Source organism: Rhamphochromis sp. 'chilingali' (assembly GCF_963969265.1).
Source record: "Rhamphochromis sp. 'chilingali' genome assembly, chromosome: 5".
Taxonomy (NCBI): domain Eukaryota; kingdom Metazoa; phylum Chordata; class Actinopteri; order Cichliformes; family Cichlidae; genus Rhamphochromis; species Rhamphochromis sp. 'chilingali'.
Genome location: NC_137932.1, coordinates 15,324,185 through 15,343,721, shown reverse-complemented (window position 1 = coordinate 15,343,721; position 19,537 = coordinate 15,324,185).

Here is a 19,537-nt window from a genome sequence, read left to right as displayed (position 1 = left end):
CATACTTGTTCTTTTTTAGCTCTGTTCTACTTCAGTATTACACAGTAGATTTCCACCAGGGGACTGCCCACTTCAACCACAGTAGTCCGCTGCTAGGTGCTGAGCTTCACTTGGTCAATTTTATGTCAGATTTGTTGCTCAAAAGCACTCGAGTAGCAGCGGGGTAAAGACTTTTGTTGTCTGACAGGTTTTGCCAGGATGTTCTGGGAGAACCAAAATGATTTGTCTAGCCTGTGGGGCAGGACGAGACAGAAAGTAAGCTCCAGCCTCCTTCTAGATTAATAATGCAGTGACACTATTCAGGGTCTCCATGACTAATCCAAAGCCCCTGAGTGCCTCACTGTGGGATGGTACCTTCAAGAAAAGGATTGTCCGCCATGTGGTCTGGGCAACACAAGCTGCTGAGAGTTCATAACGCAGAGCAAAAATCCCAGTTTATCCATCCCAAAAGAGTTTTTGCTCTGTCTGTTCTGTGCCACAGCTGCATAGAAGGGCCGCCACACAAGGGTGTCATGATCAATATTCCTGAGAGTGCCTGCTAAGGCTCCTCTGCGATGAGGTAAAGACAGATCTTATCTACCGTGTGTTTGTGTGTGTGTGTGTGTGTGTGTGTGTGTGTTTGAAAGAAGTGTGGATTGCGAGACACAGCGAGGGAGCAAGTCAAAGACAGATGGAGCGAGAGTTAGATGGAGAGAGTTCGACGCTGACTGAACAGCCAGGCTCCATCGGAGATAAATGTAGGGGGATGCACTCTGAATAATTTATACACGCCAAAAATAAAATCAAAAACCTTGTTCTTGCTCCTTACAGATAGATGAGTTGCCTGGGATCCCGGGAGACTTGCAGACAAAGTAGCGAGGGTGGGAAATTGTGCTGGGACACAGCAGCATGCAGGTCTTACCTTTTATCCAGCTGCCATTAGTGCTACATGATTCATAGCGGCTTAATGAGCATTCATATTTCAACGCAGAATGTATTTTTAATTTATTTGGACTAATTTGTATGGATAATAATGCAAAGACAAGGTTGCATAAGCTCAGTTTACTGTTTGTGCTCCAAAAGTCGAGTTACCTTTATTAGCAGAATATACAAAATTACACAAAAGTATGTTTCCAGTCTGTTAGCACTAAACTGAGGCGCAGGCAGTGTACAAAATTTAAATGTCAAAGGAGAACTTGCATTTAAAGTGTGTAATTACTAAGAATCTGTTACAACTATGGCAACGGTATTGTTTTTTGATATTCTTTATTTCATTGCATTAGGTGCAGAGAACAGAGAAAATGAAACATTGCAAACCTAAATGAAGAATATTAAATATTAAAAATGCATGTTGTGTATTTGTTTGCAGAGTACATGAATATATCCTTTTAAACTTCAAATGAATCTTGCAATAACTGGGGCTTATTTTTAAGATTTCCAGCCTTGAAAAAATATATATTATATACTATTTATTAATGTTTTTTACCAAATGCAATACAGAGATCAGGTGCACTCAAGGCACAAGGAGGCCCTTAGGCAACTGCAGGTCGCCCAGCACATTTGGACAAGGTGCAAATGGGATGTCTTGACCAACAGACAGCTTGATAGTCTCATGAATTTCTAACCACAGGGTCTGACCTTTTAGGCATGCCTATAGGAAATGGATCAGACTGCTATGATTGCACTCGCACATCCAGTAAGATATTAGTTTGACCTTGCAGAGACATTTGAAAAGTCCTGGAAGTTTCCTCTAGCGTCACAAAAGGGAAAATGTTCCTCTTTTAAACCCTTAAAACATTTCATATATCATTTCACTTTCAAATAAGTGCTGTTGAATCAGTTTCAAAGTAACAGCTATTAGCCACAACATTAAAAATGTCTGAGTAATACCATTTAGTCCCCCCTCCTCGTGCCCCAGAAACATTCCTGTTAAGTCTGAATAAGGACAAAAAGCCACTGAAGATCCATTGCAACAAGTGATGGTCCGTGGATCACGCTTGTTCCAGTACATTCAATTCAGTTTTATTTATATAGCACCAAATCACAACAACCTCTCAAGGAATTTTATCCAGTTGTTTTGATAGAAACCCAATGATCCTTATAAGTGAGCACTTGGCTCCACTGTAAAGAACTCAAGAGTCTCGTTCTCCAGCAGAACTCAGCAGACTTGATTGGGATCTGTGAAGTGTCTTTTATTATGCTCCTTGAACCAGTTTTTGCAGAGTGCATGGGCGCATTATTTTTTTTAGCTGAGCCAGGACCGGGGGATTTTCAGAAAACCACTGCATCGTAAGTAGGTGAGCAGTGTGTTTCACGTCATCATTGGTTTTAATGTCATGGCTTGTTGGTGTATATGAGTAACAGACAATGTATAGTACAGACTGCCTGTGTAAGCCCCTTATTTTTCCCATATGGCTTGCTACACAAAATAGCATCATGTACATCATGTAGTTGGATTTTCATTTTTGTTTATGTTCAGATTAAACAGTGTTTGGATGCTTTTAAATTGCAGGCAACTGTGTTTTTCTCACCTTTCAGATGGTGTTATCTCATTTTCCCAGTTTTAATGACCCCTGACCTCAACTTATTATTAGGTAAACAAACCTGAAATGTCTTGATTTCTCAACTACTGAAAAAAAGCAAATAAGAATACATCCCCAAATGTCAAATTATTCCTTTAACAAAGACACTGGGGAACATTTGGGAACATAGGTCTTGTGGCTCTGAAAGGAAAGGTGAGATTGATGTAGATTTAGAACTCCATTTTTCTGGGGTTAAGTAGGCTAAGAGTAAGACCTAGTGAAAAAGAGATGAAAAAAGACAGAAGCCTAGTTCTTACCGCACGGGCGACAAATTCCAACCCCCCCTTTTCCTTTAAAAATGTACTACGGGCATCAGCTGGGGAAGCTCCAGATCCAGGGATTCACTCACTGACAACACAGAAGTCAGCATTTCTTATTGCGCCCTTTAGTCACTCTGTCCAAATTCTGCCAAAAGCCCAGCACAGATCAACCACTAAGTGCCAGTTTTTGTCGAACTGCTAAGGATATCTCTTGTTCCACCATTTCCGCACACAGTGGGCTTTTTTTCTCTAGCAATCTAATAAAACATCTATCAGTGCAAGTTTTACCTGCTGAGTTAGATTTCCAGCAGTACCCACTGTAATTTCTTACACATAATCTAAAGTGAATGAGCTTCCTCTTCCCAGAGCAAAACCATATTTCTACTAAGGTTTATGAGATTTATGTCGGAAATCGTATTTGTTCACATTTTATTTTATTTTCAATATTTCTCCTGCTTTCTACATCCCAATTGCAAAAACCTAGAATTCAACACATATATCAGACATGAATTTGAAGCACTGTAAACACAGCGGCGATGTGTAAAGAAGTGTTTTTCAGCCAATGCTCGGATCTTTAAAGTTTTACTTTAACTGATCACATTAAATTGTTTCCATATGGCAGCATCCCATTTGGTATAATTTCCCTTTTGAAATACACAGTTGGCGTCTTCCCTCACTGTCACGCTCTGTGATGGTCTATTTATAAACCTTTGGAGAAGTAAAAGTCATCCTGCCACTTGCAAATTAAATGTTTTGAATATGATTTAAGTCTATGTGGGGAATATTGATGGAGGCTTTCTTGTAAGGCAGCATATTTTAGAGAACTGCTCTTACAGTAAATTATAAATTCTTGAACTCCAGCTCTACTTAGAAATCTATCAAGTGCAACATTTATGAGCAGAAATAATATTAGTGTGAAACAAATTTGCACGCATAGTCAATAATCATGCAACATTGCCATAAGGCAGTAGTTTAGTTCCAAGGAAAGTGCAACTTCTATTCCCCACATTTAAATGTTTTTCACTGAGTTTTTTTTCTCTCTCTTTTAAAAGCCCATATAGTCAAAAAGCAGGTGCATGTCACCCTTACCCACCACACAAGTTTCAACATACTGCACATATATTCAAGCCAACAAAGTCTACACCAGTTGAAATCCTACTTTCAGTAACACAGGTTACCTCCTTTGTGCACTAAGTACTATTATGAGCCAGTTAATAATTGCTCTGCTTGAATGTGGCTAACTTCGTGGGCAATTAATAAATTATCTTTATGGAACGCAGTCAGTATCCATATCTTGGTTCTGCACATGCATTTCTGGTGCCTGAAGATTGGTTGCAATTTAGATGCATTTTGCTGCCTCAGACAGAAACACAATAAGTGACGAATGGATAAAAATGAAAAAATATATGTTAAAAAAAAAACTGTCCTTTCCATAATTCAGGCCACAGATCCATCCACTCCACCAAGTTGACTAATTGTAACATGGAAGAACAGTTACTTGACTGGAAAAGAAAAGGTCCAATGAGACACAGGACGACTAACAATTAACCAACCACTGTCATGGGTGGGATCAACGCTGTTGTCAAGCTGTGCTCCATGACAGGGACGCTTTAAAAAGCTGGTGCTTGCTGACTTTTAGCTCCCCTGAGGCACTGCTGCTGAACATCAAATAGAAGAACATGCTGGCTTTACTAAGGCTAAACCAGTAGCCGTCTGTGCATTACTGATGACTTTACGTATTCATGTGGATGTGGTTAGCAAGGGAAAATATGTCCATTCTCACATACTTGACTTATATATATACTATATCTATATATCTATATATCTATATCTATATCTATATCTATATATATATATATATATATATCTATATATATATATATATATATTAGTATAACACTGAGTCTCTGGGTCAGATTCCACGCTGAATAAACTGGCCCACAGTTTTAAGTAGTGCTCTCTGATTGGTAAACTAATACAAAAATGCCCTGGCTGGCTTCTAGAAGGCAATACAGGGATTCACTTCATAATTCACTTCAATGAAATAGTATGAAAATGTTCTTATAATTTAATTTCATCTACACTGTAAACCCCTTGGAGTGCTGTTAAATGCACACTCTAACATACTGTGGAATGACATGGCAAACTCTCACCAGAGACTATATAATAATGATTAAAAATAAATAGTTTCCCTTTATACTAATAATTATATTTTTTCTTTACAGGATTCCTCATAATCCTCGAGAAAGTACTCTCCAATTTTGCTGATTCTTCTAGGAAACTGATGTGTATATAGGCCAGCTTTACTACACACTGCATTTTTGTGTATCAGGTTTTGCATTTCTAAGTTGCCACATGCTCCATGGAATAAAATCTACGCATGCTACCCACAAACCACATAAAGTGTCAGCCTGTCTATCACAACCTGGCAACCCTCAAGTCGATTGCAGGGGTGTGTGCGTGCAGACGCTCTCCGAATCAATTACCTCGCTAATTTAGCTGCTGTTGTTGCTCGCATCGCTTCAGCTTACTGGTCTGAGAAGTCACAGTTGAGTATGACACTTTAAAACGCACCAAACGGTAATGGCGTGCGTGCCTCTCATCAAACATGAGTGACAGGTATTTGCAGTCCATCTTTACAAACCTACATCTTTTCTCCATCTGTTCAAACGACCTCCAGCTCACCAAATAACTTATCAAAGAAAGGTGCGTTAAAAAGCTGAGAGCTGTGTGGATTTATTTTTCCACAGCCAACACTGTCATGACTACAGCGCTGTACAACTGCTGCAAATATCTGTCTAAACACAACACAGCGCCAGCCACGAATAATGTACAGCTAAATGAATGTATCCTGGCAGCTCGAATAAATCCTACAGAATTAACAGCAGGTAGATTTTACCTGGGTAAATGGATTCCACCACCACCTAAAGCAACTATATTTTGCAACCTAAATGATGGCAGGTAAGCATCGCTCTGCTAGGGGAGGTAGAAAATGAAAATAAATACAGCAACATGACAACCAATAACAAGCAGTGAATACTTCTACTTTCCTTTCTGTGCTGAGTTGTGAAGATCTGCCCTGTAGGCAACCAGACAGACCTGATTATCAGATAAATCATGCAAACCTGAACTAACGTGAATATCAGATTACTGTAAGAAATATGCAACTGGTTTAATGGAGCTATTAAGTTAATTTATGCACAGTAATCAGATGCAGTTTCCCCCTCTTTTCACAGCATTTATGTCATTTGTCTTTAGCCTTAAAGGGTCACTGAGGCATTTATTTTTTTATTTTTTGTTAATTTATTTTTTGATATTGGATTTTAGTTTCTAGGGGACCATGAAAAATGAAGATTTATTGCAGGGTTTTAGCTGCTCCGTCTGCTGGCATCCGCTCAAATTAGACCAGTGTAATTACCTTTTACTTTAAAAATAAAACAATGAGATGTTTTCAGTTCTGTTTTTGAAAAGCTGCCTAAGAAAAATATCTTGTTGTTTAGCTGTCAGTGTTGCGTTACGCTGAACAAAAATCATTTGGTGGTAATATCTCTCTGTTTGGGAAATAGCACAAGCGCATGTCCAGGTCCTGTCTCACAAGTCCTGCCCTCTAACCCCGCCTCTTTTCTCCTGGCCACTGCTGAGTGTGGGCTGAACGTGTATTCTGCTGACAAATGGGAATCCAATTATTTGATCTGACACTAAAGTGCTGACTTCACAGAGCAGCTGGATCCCTTGGCCTCGGGAGTCCCAGGAGTCTGTCTGGTAGGGGTTTGGCCCCAGGGTGTGTGTGTGTGTGTGTGTGTGTGTGTGTGTGTGTGTGTGTGTGTGTGTGTGTGTGTGTGTGTGTGTAAGCATGTATTAATTATGTTGTAGTGACAAGAAAACACTCGTTCAAAGTAATGTTATCAGGGCTTTATATTCCCCAAACAGCTACAAGTTGACTAATATTATTAAGACTGTAAAGAAGCTATAATGCCATTTGCTTACCAAGCAATGTCTTATGGTTGTGTGGATGGTTATGAAAAGATGCAATTAGCATGTCTTTTGTTACAGTTGTACAAATCTTCTTGAACCACAGATCCTACAAGAAGTTAACCCGTTTGGTTTTCTTTCTTATCCTTTTTTCAGCCAGGAATGTCTGACTGACAATGACAAAAATTTTGTTTTCCACAAGGTCTTGTTGGCTTATTTATAATAATGAATTGAATTCTTAAATAATTCTTGACATCTGACTTATAAAAGATGCAAAGCATTTACAAAAAACTTGCTTAAAGAGTATGCTTTATGTTGACAACGTGATGGTCAAGGTGAGAGTGGTCCTCCAGGATACTGATGTAAGTCAATGCAATATTTTTGTAGATCTGCATGATCTCTACAAATCTTAAAATCCCAATCACATTAAAATGTGAAAGAATTTAAGACTTTAAGGATGTGTTTAATGATTTTAAGTCAAAATCTGTCTGACCATTCGTTAGCCAATGAGCGTATGATGCTGTACCACAGATAATGCGCCGATTTCAAAAATATGAACAAGATTTACCAAACAGACTCAATATTTTCCTCAATATGACCCAAGATGAGTAACTGAGCCTATAAACTCACCAGTAAACTGTTTACAGAGATTAAAAAAGAAAGACATTTTTCTGAAACCGCGATGACTGCCACCTGGTGGCATTTTGATAGAATTGCAGTTTTAAGGCACTTCTGCATTCCAACAAGGAAGCTACGTCCAAGTCTGTGAGGGGAAAAAACTCAGAGATAACTCATTATTTGGGTTTTATAGACTCATGGTGTACTGAAATCAACACTAAAGAGACACTAGATATAAATACTAATAGTACAGCACAATTACAGAACCAGGATTTGTAATAATACGCTGTAGTGATTTGTGAATCATAGATCATCTTGAGGTATACCATACAGCTTATGGTATTACCATAAGCTGCCTTACTGACTTCCCACACAAATAGTGGGGTATTACATTTAGGCTGAAGTAAAATGCTTGTGGATATGGAAGATTAACTAAAAAGTTATTTTGCAGAATACTAATCTGCAAAGGCTGATATTTAATGTATTATCTCCCCATTACTCGGACCGCTTTAATCTACCTTGTCTTTCCAGGTCTTGTATCTTAACTCAACTTAAATCTGCAGCACTTCCCTGTCCAACCTCTTCAATTTTGAGGGATTTTTCTTCGTTTCCTTTTTGTGTAGTGAAAGAATTTGACTTTGTCTGACCATATCTCATAGAGAGATAAGCCGAGTACAAGCCAGAGAGCAACCTTAAATCCAGACAGGACCTTCCTAGCAATTCTGGCGTCTATGAAAACTGAAGATGATTAAGTCTTTTTATTCAGTCTCTTTAAACTTCAAAACCACCTGAGAGAGAAAAAAATGGATTGGTGCCTGGAGGAAAAAGGTAAAAAGATGACAACAAAATTTGCTGGTGACAGAGCTGGTAGTCAATTGGTAATAGAAAAATCAATTTGAGCAGTGGGAGAAACACCATTAAAAGGGAGAAGAGACAGTATCAATGCTCTTCTCCCAAACTATGAGTGTGTCAACTGCTTGGACAGACTTTCCTAATAGACTTTTTTTTTGTTGGAGTCCAGTGGAAAGGTGGAGTCATTATTTTATTTTTTTTAATACAGCTTTTTTCTGTATGTGTATTTCATTTCTATGCATTTCGATTCACACTTTCACTCCAACATCCTCAGACCCCTTTGTGGTTTCTCAGTGATGGTCTCATCTCATGGCCCTAGCAATTCTGACAAAATAAAAGAGGAGGTAAAGTGACGTATGTTCTGTGTTTAGGTCAATTCTACAACATCTGAAGATGATAGATAATCTTTTGGTCAGGTACTGCAAAGTGAGTAAAATTCAAATTTATAACAAAGTACAGCACAATAACAACTCTGGTCTGCACCATAAAAGCAATCCCCAAAATGTGCTACTTCATAAAGTTTTTACATCCATATTTTTATATTTAGGACATTTCGATTGCTTACACAGCACTTAACTTCTAAAAAACTTTGACAACAAAAGTGCTTACATATTTAGAAATGCACAAAAAACTGGAAATCTATACATACATAATGCATTGGAAAACATAACCTAATTTCCAGGCATTATATTAAGTGTGATACACCGTATAAAACTGAAAGAAAAAGCTGATATGATTATCAGTCCTGACTGCAATTTGGCCTTAATATTTTAAGATCCACCAATTTCTCACAGTTGTTCTTTGCCGCAGTCAGAAGTGTGAAATTTGTTTTTCCGCATGAATATGAAAGCTGGAAAGTTGTCAAAGCTGATATGAAAAAAACTCCTTCCACAGCAGATCCCTGAGAAACGTTTGCTGTGTGTTCTGGCTCAACAAGATATTCAACCAGGAGCTCTGCGCTCAAAGCCATTATATCCTCCACAAAATCACACTGATCGCTGAACAGTGGGCTGGCTTGGGTACACTCTGAGCATAGAGCAGAATGAGATGCTACAAAACGGCCTTCAGACCCTATCACGTAGAATAAAATGAGGAAGACCTACGAATGAGATGAACCCAAACAGACAGGCACGGCCAATTGAATCTGACAAGAAAATTAAATTTGACAAGATGGAACCAATAGAAGCAGCTACAAATATTTACTAGGATACTCAGGTTAGGTTTTGAGGGACTATATTTAAAGTGACAGCAACAGTATCTCATTACTTTACAAATAATACACTATATCAGGACCTTATGAATTTGGATTTCGTTATAGATCAAACCCCTAAAAAATTACAGCAAGAAGTTAAAAGTGCCACCTTCAGTTTAAGGTCAACAAATTGACAGCTTACGGGGTTTTCAGCTGCATCTCACGGTCTTCCATCTGCTCTGAAAGTGCAGTGGGCTTTTATCACAAGCTCCAGGGAGGAAAGAAAGCAAGCGGATCACGACTTGGAGCTTGTTTGTTTTGCTCTTTGTTTTTTGGTTTTTTGCACTGATACACAACTTAAGTGACGTATACACAGCAGGAGGCTAACTGCGCACCGAATGAGTCAGACTAAATCAGAGGCTAACAACTGACTAACCAAATATAAATGACGAACTTGTTTTATATGCATAGGGGCTTAAAGTAAGTTCAAAGAAACAATCAGGAGGGCCCTGCAGCTCAGAGAATCTTGATTTAAAGTCTACTGAAGAATTAAAGAAGAGTGAAGATGGAGATTGGTTGGGAAAATGTGGCATCATCCTATGGACCAATCAAAAGGTACGAATCAGGACTCAATGTGCTTTTACGAGCAGAACAATGTCAATACACCCAGAAAAAAAATGATAAAGACATTTACCTTCATCTTTACTAAAAAAGTACTAAACATGTTGGAGGACCACGTATAAACATGATTTGCTCATATAATCACCAGATATTTCATTAGGTAATACTTTGGATTCACTTTTGCGTTCAAAGATGCATTAACTCTTTGTGGTATAGATTTAAGAAGATTCTGGAAACATTGTTCAGAGATTCTGGTCTGTCACACAGTTGCTGCTGATTTGCCGACTGCACATCCATGATGTGAATCTCCCCTTCCACCATATCTCAAAAGTGCTCCTTTGGATTGAGATCTGGTGACTGTGAAGGTCATTTCAGCACAGTGAACTCAGTGTCATGTTCAAGAAGCCGCCTTTGTGACACATGGGTACACATGCTCAGGAATGACACTCATGTGGGCTGTGGCATTTTTAATGATGATAATTTGGTACTAAAGGGCTCAACTATCCCCGCACACCACCACCAGCTGATCCATTGATACAAGGCAGGATGGATCCATGCTTTCATGTTCTGTATGCCAAACTCTGATCCTACCATCCAGCTGTCACGAGGCTCGTCATATGAGCTAACATTTTTTCCAATCTTCTGTTGACCAATTTTGGTGAGCTTGTGTTACTTGTAGCCTAGATTTCCTGTTCTTGGCTGACAGGAGTTGCAGCTGTTGTGGTCTTCTGCTGCTGTCGCCCATCAGCTTCACCGTTACGTTGTGTGTTGTGCATTCAGAGATGCATACCTTGATTGTAATGAGTGTTTAATTGAGTTACTGTTGCCTTTGTGTCAGTTCAAGTCATTTTCCGCTGACACCTGACATTAGCAAGGCACCTAGAGAAAAACTGCTCTCTGAATATTTTCTCTTTTTCTAACCATTCTCTGTAAAAAAATAAATAAATAAAAATTAAAAAAAAAAACTAGTTGATTGTGTAGAAAAAAAAATCTCTCCATTAATTATGGTCAAAGCTGGTTAAGAAAATAGTTTTTACTCCATTTAAGCTCAGTTCCACCTGGACCAGCTAAAAAATTAATCTATATTTCACACATTAGGAAATCAATTATTTAATACTCCAACAGCCATACTTCACCAGGACTCAGCTGAGTACACTACGTAAGCATGCCATTACTTAAGAAGAAAAATACGTAAGGCTTTTCCTTGCTAATGGGGTATTTCTACTTTAACCAATTAAGGATCTGAATATTATATAGTAATATTCTCAGTATACAAGTATAGCAATCTTCCTATGTGGAGGTTTCTGAGAAGGGAAGAGGCTCCAGCTGCAGCAGCCAAAGATGAGAGTGAGCTGTTAACTCCCACACTTATCAAGAGTTGAAAGGCTGCAATGTTCACTTCTCAGGTATACACACAGGTATTTCCACTCGGCTGGCTTCCATCTATCGTGTGTGACAGGTGCTCACGCGCTGGTTTATGATGACATTGTTATGGAGCCTGAGCAGGTGACAGTGCACGACGCCCAATCAGTTGCTCATCTGCACCTCTTGCATACACACCGACACATGCACACGCACGTCCTCTTCATTTTTTTTCATCACCCAATCATCTGAAGTACACCACACTCTCACATTTTCCCCCAAATGATGCCTTCCCTCCTCCTCCTCCTCCTCATCTTTGTCTTTTCACATCTAACCAGACTCCCAGGTGGTTGCTGGATTAGGTTCATGATGCTGCGTTATGACACATAAATCAGGAAGAATATTAGAATGAAATCTGTAGGTCCTTCTAAGTAATTTCACATCAGAGTGATTTATAACAGAGCTGTGGATTGAGACAGATACCTGGAGGTTTGCAGAAGAGAGCGTCCTGTTGTGCTGTCGAAGTGGGAAAAGGCAATTATTTCTCCAAAGTAAACATGACTTTAATTGATATTTTAATAATAACCTCAGTATGCCTCAACATTGCAACTTTGTAACTTGAGAGACGATACATTTTATATTGTAAATGGCATGTAAATTAATATATTTATAATTGTATTACCCTTCATTCTTTCATTTATGCTGGCCAGCTTCTCATTAAGATGGGAATGGTTTGTTTTGCTTTACCCTATCCAATCTGCAGCAAATGGCACCCATCCTGCTTATATTATTTACAGAGTTTATTTATTCCTTTTAGATTCCTTCCCATTGAAATATTCTTTCCATCTATCCACCCAGCCGCGTGCAAAGCCTGCATCCTTTAAAATGGCGATCAAACCACAATTCAAGTGGTTCGGAGAAGATTGTGTAGCTCTTTATGAGAAAATGTCCCTCAGATATTACGAGCTCACTCACTATTTTGAAGTCATACTTACTGCAAAATTATGTTGATTTTGTAAATTATGGTCCCTACTAGTGTCCTTAGGGATGATAATGTAGGGAATGCTTTACTGTGTGTTTGACACGAGCACGCAGTATTTGTTTCTGAGTCAGTTCTCATCCTCGCTTGTGACTTCTGGTTTTAAAAGCCAAGTACGCAACAGGGAACCGCTTACCTTGAAGCTTCCCAACAGCAGCTACAGTGACTGTATCTATATTTTATATACAATAAATGTTCAGGAAAATAGCATAGCTAATAAATTAACAATGTTGGCAGTAGTGACATCAAACATTCTCCATGCTAGAAATATGCATCTTTTATTTCCGGAACCCCAATCAACTAAAATAATTCCTCCCACTCTTTATTTTTTGTTCAACCTTTTTTTGTTCCTCACATGTGGTATTTATGTGCATCCATACAAACTGATATCTGTGCTCATGTCAGTCAACAGAAACAGATCAAGACTTCAAAGGATCTCCCTTTTATGGTAATCTTTTATGGCCTGAGAACAAATCCAGGATGAAGCTGGCTCAACAAAACATACGGTGAAAAACAAACTGCTTGGACAGACTTTGATCCCCCCCCCCCCCCCCCCCCCCCATATGATGTGTTTTAAAGCTAACAAATAATGAACACAGAGGCTGCAGCCACAGATCACATTTCATATTTCAGACTCAGACATCCTGGATGTCGGTACGAATACCCTTGTTTGCTGTCAGATCTTCCTAAGTTACGACTAAGGGGGGGGGAGGGGCATTAAAAACTATCATAAATTCCAAAATGAGCAGGTAGGGCTCCATCAGGGATGACCGATGCTTAGACAAATGGAGATTTCTGACGCTTTGCTGCGTTTCAGCCCAAGTAATGAAAATTAGGTCCCCGAACACAAAAATGACCCTAAAAGATGAGACAACCCTTTGTCTTCCCCCCCCCCTCCTGTTTCATCTGACAAGGATTATCGATTCATGAATGATCATTCAGGGTTTGATGTGCCCTTGAAGATGCTCTCTCTCTCTCACACACTCCATTGAATCTTTTATCGGGTCCACGTTAGCTGCATCTGGCTAAAAGTATGCATGATGCCGGGGTTTTTGAGGGGAAGGGGGGTTGTAGTTTTTTATAACCTGCAATATTCATTCCCAGCTGTTTCATCTCCCCCCCCCCCCCCCCCCCCCCCCCCCCGACACCCAACCCACCTCAATAGGAATTCCACATTTGCTGTAAATGACACGGTGAGCTGGTGCCTCCAGTGCTGCTCTGCAGTGTTGATAGACATCAATGAATGGGATTTATTTTTGTGCAGCCTTGGACTAATCTCCTAATAATGAGGTCCATCTGCAGCAGTGACAATAAGTACAGCACCTTCAGTTTAATACTCAATCTTGCTTGACACAGACGGCATCATACTGCCAGACTAATCCACTGTCCGATGTCACGGCATCCTAAATCTAATTTACCATTCCATTTGGGGCTCAGATATTGCAGTTGCCTGTACACCTGTTGATTGCTAACACTGCTCTGCTCGCGCACCCGCTTGACGGTACACACACGCACACACACAAATGCGCACACCCCCCACCGCCCGTTCTCCCTAAAATGGTTTCTTCCACATAGTTTCCATAGCAACAGTCCAGTTTTAGTGTTCTGTTGTTTTTCCACAGACAGAGAATGGCTAATTTTTCAGAATGAGGGTCTTTGATGATAAAGAAAGCTAGGTTGCAAGATTTACATAATGAATGGCTGCCACGCTAGATCAGTCACCACCTAGCGCTGATGATTGCTTTTTGATGAATTTCTTTCCTGCATGTCCTCAGGAGCCTCTGCGGCAGAAGCCTATTGTGTCCAATAGCTTACATTCATCTATTTAGGTCAGTCTCCGTCTCTTTGTCCCAACGTAGCCTTAAAAATTGTAGTCTAAGCGCACATAGCCTAAGGACAAATGTCAGTGTGTCACTTGAAGAGAGCAGAGAGCAAAAGTTTCTGTTTTCAACGAGAAGTTGTGTTTTGTTTATTGTTCCTGGGTGTAAACTCAACACTTCGTGCTAACCTTTTCCCAGGCCTTGAAGGCCCTCTCACATTTCTTTTTTTTCTTTTTTTTTTCTTCTCTTCCCCCTGCCAAGTACAAAGAGTATATCTGAGTGCATTTTTGTGTGCATTCATACATATTTGTGTGTGTGTGTGCTGGCTGGGTGATATCATGGGAATGGAAGAATTTAATCACCTCCCGACAGATGTGTGTGTGTGATATTGATTTGTGGCTGTTTGGTGAGCACTGCTCCAGGCCCTCTGGGAGGGACATAAACCCCCTCTATCAAAGCGACCTCCCCTTGAGGTTTTGCGCCACACTAACACAGTGCATCCCATTTTTCAGAGCATGTTTGTGGGTGTGCGTATGTGTGTGTAGAGTACAAAGGTTATCCCAACGTACTCGTTAAACCACTCCGGTGCTCCCAGGGAGGACGTATAGTTCTCTGCAGATGGAAATGGTTGATTCCTCCCCAGGACAAAGTAAACCTCATAAATAAACAAAATTGGGATGAAAGTATTGCACAGCTAGTTAGAGTGCATTGAAATAGGACCAAATAACTTGGGAGTAGGCAAGCATCCTGAGTATTTTGGCCAGGTGAGTGCTCGCTTTGATAAAAGGCTTTTCCTTTCTGCCAGTGAGATGGCTGAAATTGCATGACCTCTAACGTGAACTGATGAAAGTCCGACCCCTGATGCACTGTCTCTTCTGCCTTTGTCTTTGCCAGCTTGCAGCTCCTTCACACACACCCCAACACACACACACACATGCACCTACTCCTCTTTGTAACTCTGGTAGTGCTCGCCTGGGCAGCCAGAATGGCCAAATGGATTGGAGAAAGGCACTGTGTTTACTGCCATGGCTAATATCCTCGTTAGCACTAATCTGTCAGGAGTGTGAAAAACGGGGTGAAGCATGGAAGCTGTTCAAAAGAGAGAAAGAGAAGGGAGGTATGGTCAGAGCTTGAGAGGGAGTTTAGGAAAGGAGTAAAAAAGGAGAACCAGACATGCTGAATGACCAGTGGACTCCTCTGAGCACTTGATAGCTTCCCTGACGGAATGTGATTGGCTCATTAACCCTTCCTCCTCAAGCTGGCTACACTGCATGCTCCCCTGTAATGTATCCTCCACACACACACTCCCACATACATGCAAACAAATATGCATACTCATTAACAAGCCAGTGAAGTGGGCAACTATCCACATATAATCGTTTTTTTCATTAGATACACACAGACGATGGATCATTACACTAAGTATGTTCTCTGTCAGGCCTGAAACTTCAGAAAGAACCAGCCCTGACTGATGCTGTGTCATGCAAAGTTAAAATTTCGTACTGAGATTTTAGTATTTCTTCCATGCCTCAGTAAGACCTCTGGGTTTGGCTTAGCAATCAGAAGTAAAATATGACTTATTCTTACTGATCTTTACATGTAAAGATGCATCTTTTATGGGAAATCGTTCTGTATGATGTCTTTATTAATCTGATTATTTCCTTTGGAGCTGCTTTCAGCTGCTCCCTTATTCACAAGGGGTCACCACAGCAGGTGTCTCTACACGTTTGTTTCGAGAAATCGTTTTTTTAAAAAACAGATGCCCTTCCTGACACAACCCCAAGGCATTTCTGTCTCCTCCTGGGATTAAACTGGACTTTTGCTGGGCATATGTGTAAACTACTGCACTACTGAGCCACGGTTAATTTTAAATTTATGTCCAGTTGTCCTAAAGTTGGGGATAACGCCTTCCTATCTGTCATTGCTCTGTGATTAACATCGTAAATAATCTTGATACAAAACTACTCCAAATACAGATCCGACTTCACAGGCTCAGTCTTGTGATTTTTATGATATGTACATGTGATGAAAGTCACACTGTGGCAAAATGCAGCAAGGATCAGCACCCATTGGCTGTCAACTTGACTAGCTCACTGTTGTAGCCCATTTCTCAAACACGACCAAACATTCTGTTTTTTGCTGTCTCTCCCTTTTTTCTTTTTTTTTTGATCACATCTTTCTTGTCAAAGCAGAAAACTATTCTTCTTTCAGCTGTGAGTCATCTCTGCAGATCTGTGTCACAATTTCAAATAATAAATTGAAGTCTTGGACAAAAAAAATGTCCCCGTGCAGCTGTGAACAATCATAACGTCACTCATCTAGCGCGTTATCCTCTGTGAAATTCCCAAGCGGTGCCCGCACACTCCTGCAGCTCAAACTCAAACTGTGAGTGTATGTTCAAACTGCAAAACAATAATCACACATCACCAACTCAGCGTCCCCGTTTGATTTGTCATGTTTTTATTGTCATGTTGTCTTTGCTGTGATTTCTGAGCGGTACGGGAATAAATGACCGGGAGGTTATTAACACTGAACTCTGGTTGTGTTTTACAGTCACATTACTGTCAGATTTACATTATTGAGAACTTGAGGTTGCATGTGATAAATCCCAAGGACAAGGGTTGGAAATGTGACTGTCTGGTTGTAAAACACTCAGCAGTGTATTTATTTAAATTTATTTTTTACTGATTTTATTGCCAGGTTGTTGATGGCAGGTCAAGTAGAGGGCAAGAATCAAACAATCCAAATTGATAGGTTATTTAATACATTTATTTTTTCATGGAATATTATACCTACAGTTCATAAAACAAAGCAAGCCAATCCCAGACAACTCCTGAAAATCTAAGGCATAGTTGCAAATATACTAGCTTGATAACGGAAAGCTAGTATAATAGTACAATGCAGTTGCCTTGAAATGAAGGCAACTGGATTTATTTTTTTATTTTTTTATTTTTTGTATTCATGAAAACCTCTCATCCAGGGGGTCCTTCAGTTTGTATTACTGAAAGGTCTTTACCTTACATTATAAAGCACCTTGAGGCAACTGTTGTTGAGCTCTAACACTATATGTAAAATAATAATTTAAATTTAAAAACTAAAGGAGAGTCCCAGCTATTTAATGCACTAATCATGGATTGCTTGTTTTACGGTGCTGTGTTTGTATACACAAATTCAACCAATGTTAAAGTGCTCCTGTGCAGTCTTCAAGGATCCAACAGCATGTAGTGCTACACATGACTACATGTGCAGATCGAACATTGACTGGTTGAAAAGTAGATCAGGAGAGAGGAGGGAGCAACAGTCAAGCTCATCGTTTTAAGCATCAATGTCAAAGATCAAAAAGCTACGTGACGCACAGATAACGTCTGCAGTGGACAGTTTTCATTTTTTTAAACATTCAGTTTCACTTCATCTCTTTTTATGTAAAAACGTCACTCTTCTCCATGGCTGGTAGACCGTTTGCTTGTGACACTGCCCCCTAGTGATTTTGAAGAGCTAAAATGTGTAGAAAATGGTCTGAAAAGGTGTCCCTAGGATGACCAGTAGTTGTTAAGGGTCACATGATCCTAGGTTTGAACCAAGGAACGAATCATTACCAGCATAGGGGCCCAGGTCTCAATCCGTTGTGCCACGTTGCCCCACCCACTGTCATATGAGTTATTAAGGTCAGATGGATCAAGGTGTGAATGGGTGTTGAATCGCCTGAAAAGAGAGCTCAAGCCTATTTTACAGGTGGACTTAGGCCTTAAGAACACCACGACCTGGATGCATGAAACAAGATAGCACAGACAAGACAACATAAAGTGACTTTTAGGGTTAGTGTCCAGTGTGAGGTTTGGAGTCAGCATTTATGAGGTGTACGTTTCAGGTACAACAGTGCAAAACTTGACTAGTTTATCCCTTTTTAGTCACCTAACACTGCAAGTTTTTTTTAGACATTTGAGTGAACTTATGTTAAATATTATGTTAGTTCTAATTTTAAGTTTTACTAATTCTGAAGTGGTACTAACTCCTACTTTACTTTATAACCTTTGGCATCTTTAGCAATGACTTAACATTTTTTCAGTTACAGCATTGATGGCATACTAAAGCCAAGAAACAGCAAAACTTAAAACATTAAGCACTGTGTTAGCATTGCTTTCATTCACAGTTGATAGCACTCTGTTAGCTAGTAGCTTATTTTTAGGAAAGATTAGCCTACACTGGAAATTTGAGGACTTAAACACGCTCCAACCATCCTTCATATATTTCAAACTCATTACAGATGCAGCAACTGTTACAACATGCATTCCAACCCTGTATCCTCCATGAACTACAATGGCTATAAAACACATAGTTAGAAGAAGGTTAACGAGCTTAGCAAAAGCAATAAAGCAGGATCAGACTGAGCAAATATTCTGAGGTATCCTACTGTGTTCCTGGTCGATTAGAAGGAGTAGGTCCATCCTGTGTCCTTGTGGGTTATGTTAGAAAATTAAAAGCCTCTGCTGTGAGCTTAACCTTTCAGAAACACCATTGTCTATTTTTCTTTTCCACATTTCTGCATTACCCAATCAATCTATGCCTATAGATTCAGATGTCACCATACCATGGACTGCATTTACTCTTCATTTATATTATATTCTCCTGTTGTTTTTATCTGGTGTTGTGGAGTGTTTGATTTCATGTCTCTGCCTGATTTCTATGTAATCAAATCATTGATTTGCTCTCATCAAATCTCCATTTATCACCATGAAACTGACTGTCTCAGTATGTGTTCATCAGAGTTACTCCACGGGAAAGCAGACACAGCCTGCTCAGATAAAATGTATTAAAAACCTTGCAGCATATCCTTTAGTAGCCATTCTAGGCATGTTTTTGGTATGGCCTTAGTAATATGTTCGACAGATTGCATATGCATGCATGAACTCATACATGTAGGCCAGGGAGTAGGTCGTAATTTAAGCCTTGTGTGGCTGTATTCTTAACGTGTAGTTGTAAAGCTGGCAAACCACAATCACTTCTTCCCTGTCATGCAGCTCTTCTGGGGTGAGAGGCACCAGCTGAATGTATATTAAGCTCCATCTCTCATACTCTGCATGCTCCAACACCTGGAGGATGGGCCGAGCATCAGCGCCAGGGCTCTGAGTCAATATTAATCTGCCAATATGAAAGACTGGATTATCACTGAGGTCGATTGCCCAGGCCTCATGTAAGAGAAGCGTATAATGGAAGGGAGAGTTGGGAGGTGGGAGAGTGAA